The sequence below is a fragment of the Moschus berezovskii genome, chromosome 22, assembly GCF_049115385.1.
Source record: "Moschus berezovskii isolate FMDL1 chromosome 22, NW_MosBer_1.0, whole genome shotgun sequence".
Lineage (NCBI taxonomy): Eukaryota > Metazoa > Chordata > Mammalia > Artiodactyla > Moschidae > Moschus > Moschus berezovskii.
Window position 1 is genome coordinate 9,425,963 of NC_142481.1, and position 14,707 is coordinate 9,440,669.

Genomic DNA, 14,707 nt, shown 5'->3' on the forward strand with positions numbered 1-14,707 from the left:
CTGCCTGCTCGCCCACTCCCTGGGGGTTGAGTACATTCGGAAGCATGCAGAGAGATGTGGAAACACACACACACGTGTGCTGGGGAACTCAAGGAACAGCCACAGATCAGCCACCTACATATGGGTTTTTACACACACACTCACACAACAAAGCTCACACACACACGCAAGTTCGTTCACACTTGTGCTCACACACGCCAGTGTTCACACTCTCCCAGACTCCCAGCATGTCACACCCGTGTGAAGGGTGCCCACAGGACTGGGGCAGAGGCTGACATACACACAATCAAGCAGGTGACTTCGTTGGTGACCCAGGCAAAGTTCCAGAAACAGAGTTGCCCAGAACTTTCCTCGGAAACAGCCAGACAGTAGGGAGGTCCCGAATCCAGACTCCAGCCCACCATTTCTGGGTTCAGATCCCCACTCTGATACTTAACAGCCATGCAGCACACACTCGGACGTCTCAGACAGGCTTGGAGACATATGGAGACCCTCACAGCCTCCTTCAAGTGCCACTCCCGCACACGCACATCTCCTAAGAAGCTGCACTATAAACAAGGAAACTGAGGCTTGGGGCCTGGGTCTTCTCTGTCCAAGGCTGCGTTAGGCCTGCGATGACTGGTGTGAAGGGGCCCGGCAGAGTTCCCGGGCCTGGTGTCATGACCCAGGAGACCCACATCCTAAGACTGTAAAAGGAGGGTTTATTCATTAATTCGTTCAGTAGGTGTCTTCTGCCCACTCGCTGCCCAGCTCCAGGGAGAGCCACTCGGCCCCGGATGAGGCAGTCATGGGTCAAACGTGCCTCATCCAAACGTGCCTCAGTCGTGTCCAACTCTTTTGCGATGCTATAGACTGTAGCCCTCCAGGCTCCCTGTCCATGGGATTCTCCAGGCAAGAATACTGGAGTGGGTTGCCATGCCCTGCTCCAGGGGGTCTTCCTGGCCCAGGGATTGAACCTGCATCTCTTATGCCTCCTGCATTGGCAGGTGGGTTCTTCCACTGGCGCCACCTAGGAGCCCCCTCATCTGAACATCAGTTGCTATTGACTCTGGGATCTGATGGTCCTGCGTTTGTTCCCAAGACACCGGTGTGGATTCTAAGATGCTTAGGTCTGGACCTTGTTTGTGGTAAATGATGAACTCTGTCCCCCTCCGGGGTATCTCTCCTGTCTCTTCCCTGTGCCTGGGACACCCTCCTGGCTCACAGGTCACCTCTGTGAAGACACAGAAACAGCCAAAGCAAAGGACCCCCTTCCATTCACCACTCTCTCTCACCACCTCCCTCCCTGCCTGCGGCCAGCCCCTCCTGGAACTCTCTCTATCACCTATTTGCCCATCTCCTTAGGGACTTTCCTGGTGGCTCAGATGGTAAAGAATCTGCCTGCAATGCAGGAGACCTGGGTTCAATCCCTGGCTCAGGAAGATCCCTTGGAGAAGGGAATGGCAACCCACCCCATTATTCTTGCCTGGAGAATCCCATGGACAGAAGAACCAGGCCAGCTATAGTCTACAGGGTCGCAAAGAGTCAGACACGATCACATGACTAACACTTATTGGCTGGAATCTCAGCCCTTCCGGAAGGCAGGAACTTGTTTTTCTCAGTCACTGCAGTGACCTGGGGCATCAGACAGCACCTTACCCCCAGCAGGTGCCTGGGAAACAGGTGGAGAGCAGAGAAAGCAGTTCTGTAGTTCTGACACTCAGCTGCTTTTCCTCATCATTCATTCCTCCTGGCCACAGGCATATCCTGGGCACTCACCCTCTGCTCATCAGTGAACAAGGCAGAGACCCTGCCCTGGGGCAGGGGTCGACATCCTAGTGGGGAAGACCCATGATGAACACATCATTTAGTCTGTTAGAAGTTGATGGTGTCTTAAGAAACAGAGCAGGGTAGGGAGTGCCAATGCTTCTTTCATACATTTATTTACCTGAAACTGCTTGCAATGCAGGAGACGCGGGTTTGATCCCTGGGTTGGGAAGATCCCTTGGAGAAGGAAATGGCAACCCTCTCCAGTATTCCTGCCTGGGAAATCCCATGGACAGAGGACCTGGTGGGCTACAGTTCACGGGGTCACAAAGAATTGGACATGACTGAGCGACTAAAACAACCAAAGACTGTCCTAGGAGTTTTATATGTCAGTTCAGTTCAGTTCAGTTCAGTCGCTCAGTCGTGTCCGACTCTCCGCGACCCCATGAATCACAGCACGCCAGGCCTCCCTGTCCATCACCAACCCCCGGAGTACACTCAAACTCATTTCCACAGAGTCGGTGATGCCATCCAGCCATCACCAACCCAGTAAACCCTTACACTAAGCCCCAGGAGGAGGTGTGATCACTGACCCCATTTCCCAGATGAGGAAACTGAGGCCCAGAGAGGTGAAATCGTTCACCCGGGGTCACAGAGCTGCAGAGTGGAGGTTGCCATTCTAACTCACGTAGCCTGGCAGCTCAGAAGCCTGTGCACTAACCACTTGCTTCACAGCCTCTCATTTAAAAAAATAATAATTCTAAGAATCCATGATTTTTAAAGGGCCTACCACAAACTGCTTTCTGAGTCAGATATTGTTATAGTGACTGTGATTAGAGTTTGTCTCTTCCCAAACTTTCAGGGACTGAAATGGGATGGATGAGAGCTAGACAGAAAGAAGGACTTCCAGTGGCTTCCCTGGTGGCTCAGATAGTGAAGATTCTGCCTGCAATGCAGGAGACTTGGGTTTGATCCCTGGGTCGGGAAGATCCCCTGGAGAAGGGAATGGCTACCCACTCCAATAGTATTCCCTGAAGAATCCCATGGACAGAGGAGCCTGGCCCATAGGATCGCCAAGAGTCTGAGAAGTCGTGTCAGAACACACACACACACACACACACACACACAGGGGAGGATTAGAGGGAGGGGACAGGGCTGGGCCAAGACCTGAGAGCAGCTGCGAGGGGAAGCTCTCACATTGGTGTGACCTGGCCTGGCAGGCGAGTGGGCAGCTTGGGAGGTTGGCAAGTGGGGGAGGGGAAGCTCCTCTCTCCCCCTCCCCCACCTTCTCCGGCGACAACTGGAAATGCCTTTCATTTAATCCTCTCTAATTAAACCAATTGAATGTGCCATGGGGGAGAAGAGAAATTGAACGGAAGGTTAATTGTAACTAAAAATACCTCCCCCACTTCCTGGGGTGAGGAACCAGCTGAACCCTGCTTTCTGGGGCAGCTTGTGCAGTGGGTGGGTGTTGCTGAGTGGGGCGGGCCTAGGGAGGTGGGGACTCTAAAGGGTCTACGGCGTGGCCTGCATGCTGGGTGGTAGCAGGTCCGGGTGGTGGTGTGTGTGTGTGTGTGTGCGTGGCTGCTGGTGTAGTGGCCGCCACCAGGACTGCGTCCGCCGCCAAGCCTGTTCCTGAAAAGGATGTATGTCATTGACGAAGGGCTGCGTGGTGGCTGTGGCTGTCACGCTGTCCCTCGATATAGGTTGTATGCCTCCGTGTGAGCCTGTGTCCATGACTACGAGCCTCTGGGTGGGATTGTGGGGCACGGTGAGTCTTTGTAACTGGGGACCACCTTGCGTGTGCCCATAGCCTTGGCTGTGTCCCCACCGCAGCTCTTCTCTGCAGACCAGACCTCATGGTGGCCGCCCCTGAACTGGGCAACTTAAATGCAGTGGGGAATCATCGGACGCGGGCGGCTGGGACCAAGGCGTGGCACTGAGTAGCCAAAGGCCAGGTGGGCGTGACCACCGCGCGATGGGCGTGACCACCGCGTGTGGGCGTGGCCGTCGCTTTGGGCCTGGCCACCACGAGGGACAGACCCGCAAACAGCGATCAGAAGAGGCCCTGGTAGTTGATTTTGACACTCCTGAGTCCTTGGACTGCAAGGAGATCCAACCAGTCCATTCTAAACGAGATCGATCCTGGGTGTTCATTGGAAGGACTTATGCTAAAGCTGAAACTCCAATACTTTGGCCACCTCATGCGACGAGTTGACTCACTGGAAAAGAGTCTGATGCTGGGAAGGATTGGGGGCGGGCGGAGAAGGGGACGACAGAGAATGAGATGGCTGGATGGCATCACCAACTCGATGGACATGAGTTTGAGTGAACTCCGGGAGTTGGTGATGGACTCAGGGAGGCCTGGCGTGCTGTGATTCATGGGGTCGCAAAGAGTCGGTCACGACTGAGCGACTGAACTGAACTGAAGGGGAAAATAGATGCCCCGTCCACTAAGTTCTTACTTGGTCTGTATGCGTGGCAGAGTTCTGGGTCTAGTGAAACAAAGTCAAACCCTAATCCTAAAACCGGAAAATCACGGCTTCTCTATCAATCCCCAGGTCACAGATCCAGGACTCCTTGAATGAGGGGAGACCAGGACCCCTCAAGGAAGGACCCTACTATTCTGACCCAAATTCATACTGTTAATCTTTTTACCAGTTTCCCCCGAAGGGACTTACAGCCTTTGACCAGGGTCACTGTGCATTGGGGGAAAAGAAATAATCAGACTTTCAGGGACTGCCAGACACGGGGATCTGAGCTAACGCTGATTTCTGAAGACCTCAAATGTCACCGTGGCCATCAATCAGAGGGGCCTCGTGGATTTCAGGTGATCAGTTTTTATTCTGCTCAGATGCGTCTCACTGTGGCCCAGGGCATCCCCGAATCCATCGTGTGATAACTTGCCCAATTCTGGAATGCACAATTGAGATACACATTCTCAACAGCTGGCAGAATGCCCACCTTGGTGTCTGACTGGGATGGTGGACGAGGCCACGGGACTACCTGGTATGGTCGATAGCTGTGTCTGGGGATGTGTCTGGGTGGGATCCTGTGGCCAAGCGAGTCTTTATAACTGGAGACCTCCTTGTACACAGCAATCTCTCTCTGTGCGTGGCTTTGTAGCCTCTTGTGAGTTTCGTGTCCACAGCAGTGTGGGGCCGTCGTGCGCGGACGCACTAGACTGTAGGACCTGGCAATAAGCCCAGGCTTCCTCCAGAGGGCGCTGGGGAGCCAGAAAGATAGCCGACTTGTGCCTGCTAAGTCGCTTCAATCGTGTCCGACTCTTTGCGACCCCATGGACTGTAGCCCACCAGGCTCCTCTGTCAATGGGATTCTCCAGGCAAGAATACCAGAGTGGATTGCCATGCCCTTTTCCAGGGGCTCTCTCCGACCCAGGGCTCGAACCCACGTTTCTTATGTCTCCTGCACTGGCAGGCGGGTTCTTTACCACTAGCGCCACCTAGGTGGCTTTTTTGAGATATAATTCACATACCACAAAATTCACCGATTTCAAGTGTCTAGTTCAGTGCCTTTGGTATCTTCACAGAGTTGTGCTTCCCTCACCACAGTCGATCCTAGAACATTTTCATCACTCCCTAAACAAACTCTCAACCACTTAGCACTTCCCCCTCCCAACGCCCAGTCCCCAGTCAACCACTGATCCCTTCTCTGACTCTACGGATTTGCCTGTTCTGGACATTTCTTACTAAGCGAAATATAATAAGTGTGAATCTTTTGATTACATGAAATTGTACTACATGAAGTCTTTCGTGTCTCCCTTCTTTCACTCAGCATAGTATTTTCAAGGTTCCTCCGGCTCGTGGCTGATAATATTCCATTGTCTTGGAAGAATGTAGAGCAGAGAAAGGACAGAATTGGGTTTGTGCTTTGCCCCCTCAGGCTGCCATGTGGAAAGTGGACTGGGGGGTGTTATGAGTGGAATTCTGTCCCCCAAAGAGATATACTGAAATCCTCACCTGTGAACATGACCTCATTTAGAAAGAGAGTCTTAGCAGATGGTCAAGTTCAGATGAAGTCATGGGGTGTGGGCCTTAATCCGACATGACTGTTAATATGTTCCTTATAAGAATGTTGCTTATTAAAAGGGAACATTTGGACACGGACAGACAGTCCAGAAGGAAAAGACAGTCACGTGAAGACGGAGGACTGCAGTGGTGTTGATACAAGCCAAGGAATGCCAAAGACTGCCGGCAAATCACCAGAAGCTGGGCGAGACACGGAAGGCCTCTCCTGTGGGTTTCGGGGGTGATGGGCCAGGGCAGGGACGTGGGGAAAGGATCTGGGGAAATAGGGCCAGTCTTTTTTTGCGGTGCACAGCCTTCTCCAGTGCAGCATGTGCGATCTAGTTCCCCAATCAGGGATCGAGCCCAGGTCCCCTGTGTTGGGAGTGCAGAGTGTTCACCACTGCACCACCAGGGAACTCCCAGGGCCAGTTAGAAGTGAGAGCACCACCCAGTTTCTACATGGAACCTGGAGATATCAAAGTGCTGAACCCTTGGCTCGTGGCAGGCGGGGAAATGACAGAACTCACTTGCTCCCAGAGAAGATGGTTGCTTTGGCATTGGGCATGGGAAAAGGAGGTTAGTCTTGGGAAAAAAGGAGTGAGCCATTCAGTTCAGTTCAGTTCAGTTCAGTCGCTCAGTTGTGTCCGACTCTTTGCGACCCCATGAACCACAGCACGCCAGGCCTCCCTGTCCATCACCAACTCCCGGAGTTCACTCAAACTCATGTCCATCAAGTCGGTGATGCCATCCAGCCATCTCATTCTCTGTTGTCCCCGTCTCCTCCCGCCCCCAATCCCTCCTAGCATCAGACTCTTTTCCAGTGAGTCAACTCTTCGCATGAGGTGGCCAAAGTATTGCAGTTTCAGCTTTAGCATCAGTCCTTCCAATGAACACCCAGGATTGATCTCCTTTAGAATGGACTGGTTGGATTTCCCTGCAGTCCAAGGGACTCTCAAGAGTCTTCTCCAGCACCACAGCTCAAAAGCATCAATTCTTTGGCGATCAGCTTTCTTCACAGTTCAACTCTCTCATCCATACATGACCACGGGAAAAACCATAACCTTAACTAGACAGACCTTGGTTGGCAAAATAATGTCTCTGCTTTTTAATATGCTATCTAGGCTGGTCATAACTTTCTTTCCAAGGAGTAAGCATCTTTTAATTTCCTGGCTGCAATCAGCATCTGCAGTTATTTTGGAGCCCAAAAAAATAAAGTCTGGCACTGTGAGCCATTGACTGCTGATTATTAGTAAGATGAGGACGACCTAGAGGAAGATCAAAGACTAACAACTGAGGTCACCACTGACCTTGACCAGAGCAGTTGTGAGTGTGAGTGTGTGTGTGTAGGGGGGACCCTGGGAGAAGAGGACATGTTGTGAGTCTTCTATGTGGGCCCAAGGGTTTTTACTGGCTGTCATTGTGTGTCCTCTCCATTGAATTCTTCTCTGTAACTGATCATGAGTATTTCTCCAGGTCATTCTAAATTCTTTCTAAATTAAATTTGCTGGAAGCTGTGAAACATCCCTTTGTTTGGTGTGCCATTTGAATGATTGTAAAAAACCCATTTCCTATGCCACTTCTGGGCTGTTTCTGGTCTTTTTTTCTTCCAATAACATAATAGCAAACATCTTTGCATATTCTTTTATTGAAGAAATTTTTTAAAAAGTTTTCTCCATTATATAACATTTAGAAAAACTGGAAAAAGTAATAAGAAGGGAAAAAAAGTCCTCTGGAATGCCCCACCCAAGAGGCTTTGAGCATGAGGTTAGTTCGATGAATCCCATCGTAAATGGGGGCAGAGCCTATATGCTTTCCGCACAAAGCATCCAAACACAGACACGCTCCAGTTATTACGGGTGCATCTGAACCCTGGGCTAGTGGACACAGAGGCCTCCCTCCCCCGCGACCATGACCGTGATTTCTTCTGTCCCATACGGCCCGCTGATGGACCTGCCTTGCACTTGCCTCTTCCTTACGCTTCTCCCCGAACTTCTGGCCATTTCCTGAGGGTACATGCCCAAGACGACAAGCACTGAGTCAAAAGTTCAGCGCATTTGTCAGGAGTCTTGAGCACCGACTGCAGAATTTCCTCTCCTTTTGAATCAGTTGTGCCCGTGCGTGTATGCTAAGTCATTTCAGTCATGTCCATGTCCAGCTCTTTGTGACCCTATGGACTGTAGCCCACCAGGCTCCTCTGTCCATGGGATGCTCCAGGCAAGAACACTGGAGTGGGTGACCATGCCCTCCTCCAGAGGTCTTCCCAACCCAGGGATCAAACCTGTGTCTTTTACATCTCCTGCATTGGCAGGTGGGTTCTTTACCACTAGTGCCACCTGGGAAGCTCTCTGAACCATCTGTATTTCTCTCCAATTTCCAAGTGAAGTTGCACGCACTTTGGTGTAATTGCAAACACCCAAATAATGCTTACTATGTGTCAGGCCCTGTTCTAAGCATTTTCTATAACATATATGGATTCACTTAATCTTTTTTTTTTTGGATACACTTAATCTTTGAAATTGCCATCATCCGCGGGATCATTGAAAAAGCAAAAGAGTTCCAGAAAAACATCTATTTCTGCTTCATTGACTATGTCAAAGCCTTTGACTCTGTGGATCACAATAAATTGTGGAAAGTTCTGAAAGAGATGGGAATACCAGACCACCTGACCTGCCTCTTGAGAAATCTGTATGCAGGTCAGGAAGCAACAGTTAGAACTGGATGTGGAACAACAGACTGGTTCCAAATAAGAAAAGGAGTACGTCAAGGCTGTATATTGTCACCCTGCTTATTTAACTTCTATGCAGAGTAAATCATGAGAAACGCTGGACTGGATGAAGCACAAGCTGGAATCAAGATTGCCGGGAGAAATATCAATAACCTCAGTTATGCTGATGACACCACCCTTATGGGAGAAAGTGAAGAACTAAAGAGCCACTCAATGAAAGTGAAAGAGGAGAGTGAAAAGGTTGGCTTAAAGCTCAACATTCAGAAAACCAAGGTCATGGCATCCAGTCCCATCACTTCATGGCAAATAGATGGGGAAACAGTGGCAGACTTAATTTTGGGGGGCTCCAAAATCACTGGAGATAGTGACTGCAGCCATGAAATAAAAAGACGCTTACTCCTTGGAAGAAAAGTTATGACCAACCTAGACAGCATATTAAAAAGCAGAGACATTACTTTGCCAATCAAGGTCCATCTAGTCAAGGCTATGGTTTTTCCAGTAGTCACGTATGGATGTGAGAGTTGGACTGTGAAGAAAACTGAGCACTGAAGAATTGATGCTTTTGTACTGTGGTATTGGAGAAGACTCTTGAGAGTTCCTTGGACTGCAAGGAGATCCAACCAGTCCATCCTAAAGGAAATCAGTTCTGAATGTCCACTGGAAGGACTGATGCTGAAGCTGAAACTCCAATACTTTGGCCACCTGATGCGAAAAGCTGACTCATTGGAAAAGACCCTGATGCTGGGAAAGATTGAAGGCGAGAGAAGGGGACGACAGAGAATGAGATGGTTGGATGGCATCGCCGACTCAATGGACATGAATTTAAGTAAATTCTGGGAGTTGGTGATGGACAGGGAGGCCTGTCGTGCTGCAGTCCATGGGGTCACAAAGAGTAGGACATGACTGAGCGACTGAACTGACTGACTGAATCTTTGAAACAATCCAGCAAGAAACAATACTGGAGTGGGTTGCCATTTCCTTTTCCATTACCCTCCATTTTCCAGATGGAGCAGCTGATGCCCAGAGAGGTTGGGTAAACTGTCCGAGGTTCCACAGCAAGTATGTAGCAAGGCTAGGATTTGAATCTAGATTGTCTGGCTCCTGAGTCCATTTTCTTTTTTTTTGATATTTATTTTTATTTATTTATTTTGGCTGCAACGAGTATTAGTTGTGGCACGTAGGATCTTTAGTTGTGACATGAAAAGTCATCGCTGCGGCATGTGGGATCTAGTTCCCTGACCAGGGATCCAACCCAGGGCCCTGCATTGGGAACTCTGAGTCTTAGCCACTGGACCACCAGAGGAGTCCCCTAGTCCATGCTGAGTCCATGATTCTACCCTGAGTGGAGACTTTGTTTTTTCTACAGCCAAGGAGAGCTCCAGGGCGAAATTTACTCAGCCATCACTCAACTGATGAGACTCTTTGTGGCTTCGAATTTTCTGTTACAATGAGGTGGATCCAGGTATTATGGAGCCTGAGGTTCATACGATTTGGGGCGCCCTATTTTGAAAAAATATAGAAGTACCAAAGCATAAGGTGCAGGATCTTGAAAAAGGTCTGAACCAGTAAGGGTCCTGAGGCCCCAGATGGCACTAGCACCACAGTAATTCCCCTCTAGAGGAATAGCCGAAGCAAGTAAGAAACACAGAATCGCGTCACAGTCTGTGCATGCGTGCAAGTGTTTGCCACGGGAAGCTTCCTAAAAGCAGAGTTTAGACTTCCGGTCCAGATTCCTAGAGCAGTTGCTGCTGCTGCTGCTAAGTCGCTTCAGTCGTGTCCAACTCTGTGCGACCCCATAGACAGCAGCCCACCAGGCTCCCCTGTCCACGGGATTCTCCAGGCAAGAACACCGGAGTGGGTTGCCATTTCCCTCTCCAATACATGCATGCATGCTGAGTCGCTTCAGTTGTGTCCGTCTCTGTGCGACCCCATAGACGGCAGCCCTTCAGGCTCACCTGTCCACGGGATTCTCCAGGCAAGAATACTGGAGTGGGTTGCCATTTCCTTTTCCAGCCCGGGACAAAATACGTGCTCAATAAATAGTTGTGGGATATCTTTAACAGGACACAGAAACACTAACTGTACAGGAAGATTGGACAAACTGAAGTATGTTAAAAGAATAACTTCTGCTCTTCAACAGACATCATTAAAGTGGAAAGGCAAACCACAAAGAAAAAGACTTTGGTAGTACAGCCATTCAACATGCATTTGTATCCAGACTATCTAAAGAACCTCTACAAACCAGGGCGGGGAAAGACAACCCAACAGAAAATAGATCTAACACGTAAATGGGTGCTCCACAAAAGAGATGATCCAAATATCCAATAAGCACATGAAAACATGCCCCACCTCATCATTTGTCATCAAGCAACAGAGAAATGCAAATTAAAAACCACGAAGTGGATCTACTGGAACACTCATACTGTGAGAGGGAAGGTAAATGGATGAACCACTTTGAAAACTGTTTAGCAGTTTCTTTTAAACATAAATATACACTCACCTTAAGCGCAGCAATTACCTAAGGCAGTAATTCCGGTCATTAAGTGTTTACCCAAGAGAAATGAAAACAGGTCCACATGAAACCTTACACGTGAACATTCATAGCAAATTTATTTCATAACTAGTACCTCCCCACTGGAAATAACCCAAACATTTAATGAAGCAACTGTGGAATATTCAGACAATGGACTACCACGAAAAGGACATGCTGTATGATTCCATTTATGTGAAATTCTAGAAAAGATAAATCTAATAAATGGTGACAGAGGAAAGATCAGCCTGGGGCTGAGGCTGGCGTAAGACACTGACCATAAGAGGCAGGAACCATGGTACTTTCTGGAGTGTTGAAAATGTTCTGTGTTGATTGGGATGGTGGTTACACAGGTGTGTTTGCCAAAGTGAACTGAATTTTATTGTACGTAAGCTAGACCTCAATACATTTGATTTAAAAAGAAAAATCACTCTTTCCTGCCTCCCCTTCCCTCCTGTCCCTCCCTCCCCTCTGCAGAGATGACCATTAGTTAAGTTTGCTGTGACTCTGTTACAGCTGGTGTGTAATTCTATTCGGTTATGTGAGTGCTTGCTAACAAAGGGCTTCCCGGGTGGGTGGCTCGGGGTAAAGAATCTGCCAGTCAATGTAGGAGACATAACAGATGAGGGTTCGATGCCTGGGTTGAGAAGATCCCCTGGAGGAAGAAATGGCTACCCGCTCCAGTATTCTTGCTTGGGGATCCCATGAACAGCAGAGCCTGGCAGGCCATGGGGTCGCAAACAGCTGGACACGAGTAAGCACGCATGCATTCAAACACAGTGTTTTCATTTTTCAAAAAATAGGATCATTTGACACATGGTTCTGTAACTTGCTTCCTTTCACTTAGTATAACTTGGAGATATTTTTTTTTTGTCAGTACAAAGCCTGCTTGTTGTTTGGCATGTCTGCATAGTGGTCCATTATATTGGGTGGGTTTTATTAATATTTAAGCAGTTTCATATGGAGAGACATTTAAGCTGTTTCCCATCTTTTGCTCCTACAAATAAAACTGGCATGAATATCCTTGAACATATGTCATTTCCAGACATATGTGTGTCTATAGAATAACTTCCTGGAGGTGGAATCACTGGTCCAAGGGAAGGGGCATTTTTATAGGTCATTTGATAGATTCTCCTGAATGTCCTTCCAAACAGGCTGTACTAAATTATTTATTATTATTATTTCCCCTAATTGCAAGTGAATCTTAGCATCTTTGTACATTATTCGGGGCCATTTCTATTTCCTCTTCTGTGTGGACTCAAATCTTTTGACTCTGTCCTTCCTAGGCTCTCTGTCATTTTCTTATTGGTTTGTAGCAGCTCTTTATATATTCTAGACCTTAAGCTTCAATTCATCAGAGATGTTACAAACACCTCTCCCAGTCTGCTGCTTGTCTTTTGGCTTTGTTTATGATGACTTTACCCCCTCAAAACATTTCTTTTGTTGTCTCTATCCCTCTTCTGTTATGGCCCCTGAAAATGACTTCCCAACTCAAGGTATTGAAACTAGAGAAATAGGGATTTCCCTGGTGGCGCAGTGGATAACAATCTGCCTGCCAATGCAGGGGACGTGTGTTGATCCCTGGTCCAGGAAGATTCCACATGCCATGGAGAAACTAAACCTGTGGGTCACAGCTACTGAACCTGAGCTCTAGAGTCCGTTCTCTGCAATAAGAGACGCCATGGCAATGAGAAGCCAGCACACTGCAATGAAGAGTAGCCTCCGCTCCTACTAGAGACTGCACACAGCAAGGAAGACCCGGTTCAACCAAAAATAAAAATTAAAAACTTTACAAGGTTTTAAAATATGTGAAATTAGGGAGGAAACTCTAAATGCCCAGAGATGGCCATAAGAGCATCTATCAGAATTGGGTCACAGCTCCTCAACGGTGAATTCTCTGGCCCTTCCTTAACAGTTCCAGAAGCTCTTTCTATCCATCAGTTCCCCAGGGAAACATGTCTATTCTAATAGGTGACCCAGATTGACCCAGAGTTAAGTGCTGGTGAGGCTGTTGGGGAAATGGGTGCTTTCATCTTCTTTGAGGGGAATTCGTACAACTTCAGTGTAGCAGGATCTTTCAAAATACAAAGTTGATAGGTATTCATTCACCAACCTTTAAAAATTTGCTCTTGAAGCATGATACACAGAAAAGTGCATGTATCTTTGGCTTGGTGAATTTTCCCAGAAAATGAAACCTACCTGTGCCACCAGCATCCAGACCAAGAAACAAACCTTTAGCGCCCCCTCCAGCAACCTGGTTGGTGCTGCCCCACCCCTGTTCCCAACCCCTACTAGGTTGCATGGAGCTGTGGCTTAACTATTCTTTTGTCGATAAGCATTTGGCGGGGTTCCAGTTACAAATAATGCTATTGCCAACACACAATACACTTGTGTGTTTCTGTGGAGTGTGTATTTACAAGTGGAACTGCCGGGTCATAGCGGACGTGCCCAGGTTCAATTTTAGATTCTTGAATTTTTTTCCCAGTTGTTTTACCAACTAACGCTCCCACCAGCAGTGTATGGGAACTCTGCTTGTGCTACATAATGACTTAGTGTTGGGTTTTTTCTATTAGCCATTTTAATGAGCATTATTGTGATATTTATTGCAGTTTTAATTATATTTCCCTGACAGCTAATGATGGCAAGTATTTTTTCATGGGCTTATTAACTATACTTTTCTATTTTGGGGGTTTATAGTCAGTATTTGCCACTTATAAAGCAGTTGTCTTATTGATTTGAATTTTTTGTATAACATAGTTTCTATATTTATGTAATATGTAGTTAATTATATGACATATTTGTTATATATACATATATATATATATAGTATTTTCTCCAAGTCTACACTTGCTTTTGCATTTTTTATTTTTCTTAGTATCTTTTGTAGGGCAGTTTTCTAATTTTGATTCAGTTCAATTACCATTTTATTACTTGCACCTTTATTTTATTATTAATGATTCTAATTATTTATTAATTTTATATTTATTTAATTATTAAACTTGAGTCCAAGACTTCTGTATCAAAATGAAACTTCTGAGAAAAATAGTTTAGCTGCATTCATTCGTCAGAGAAAAAAAATGCTGGAGCAGAGAGGTTAAAGGGGCTTTATCCAAGGCCACAAGGTGTTGAAATCTGTCAAATGCCTCTTCTGTTTTTAATAGGGTGAGTCACATTAGTTGACTTTCCAATGTTAAATCGACTTTGTTTCACTAGAGTAAATGCCACCTGGCCACGATGCACTGCTGTTCTTTTTATCTGTGGCTGACTGAGTTGCTGAACCTCGAGGAGGGGGTTCTGGGTCTGGTTTTGGCATCAGGGCAGTGCTGGCCCAGAGAAGTCCCCTTCCACACTGTGAATGAGCCGTTGTTGAGTGTCATGCCTTCAGTCCCTGTCTGCTGGAGGTCACCAGTGAACCCAGCCAAGCCTGTCCTCTGTGTCTCTAGCTACGAATTAAATTGCCTTAGTATTAAATTGGCCAAAAAGTTCATTCGAGTTTTTCCATAGGCTGCAATGAAAAACCCAAATGAAGTTTCTTGCCAACCCAACAGATATACAGCATTATGCAGTTTATCTATTTCTTCTTGAGTTCAGGTAGTTTGTGTCCCTGCTTCTTTCTTGCTGTGTCTCTTGTTCTTTCCTCTACCCTACGATGGCCTCTGTCTTGACCACATCCATCCT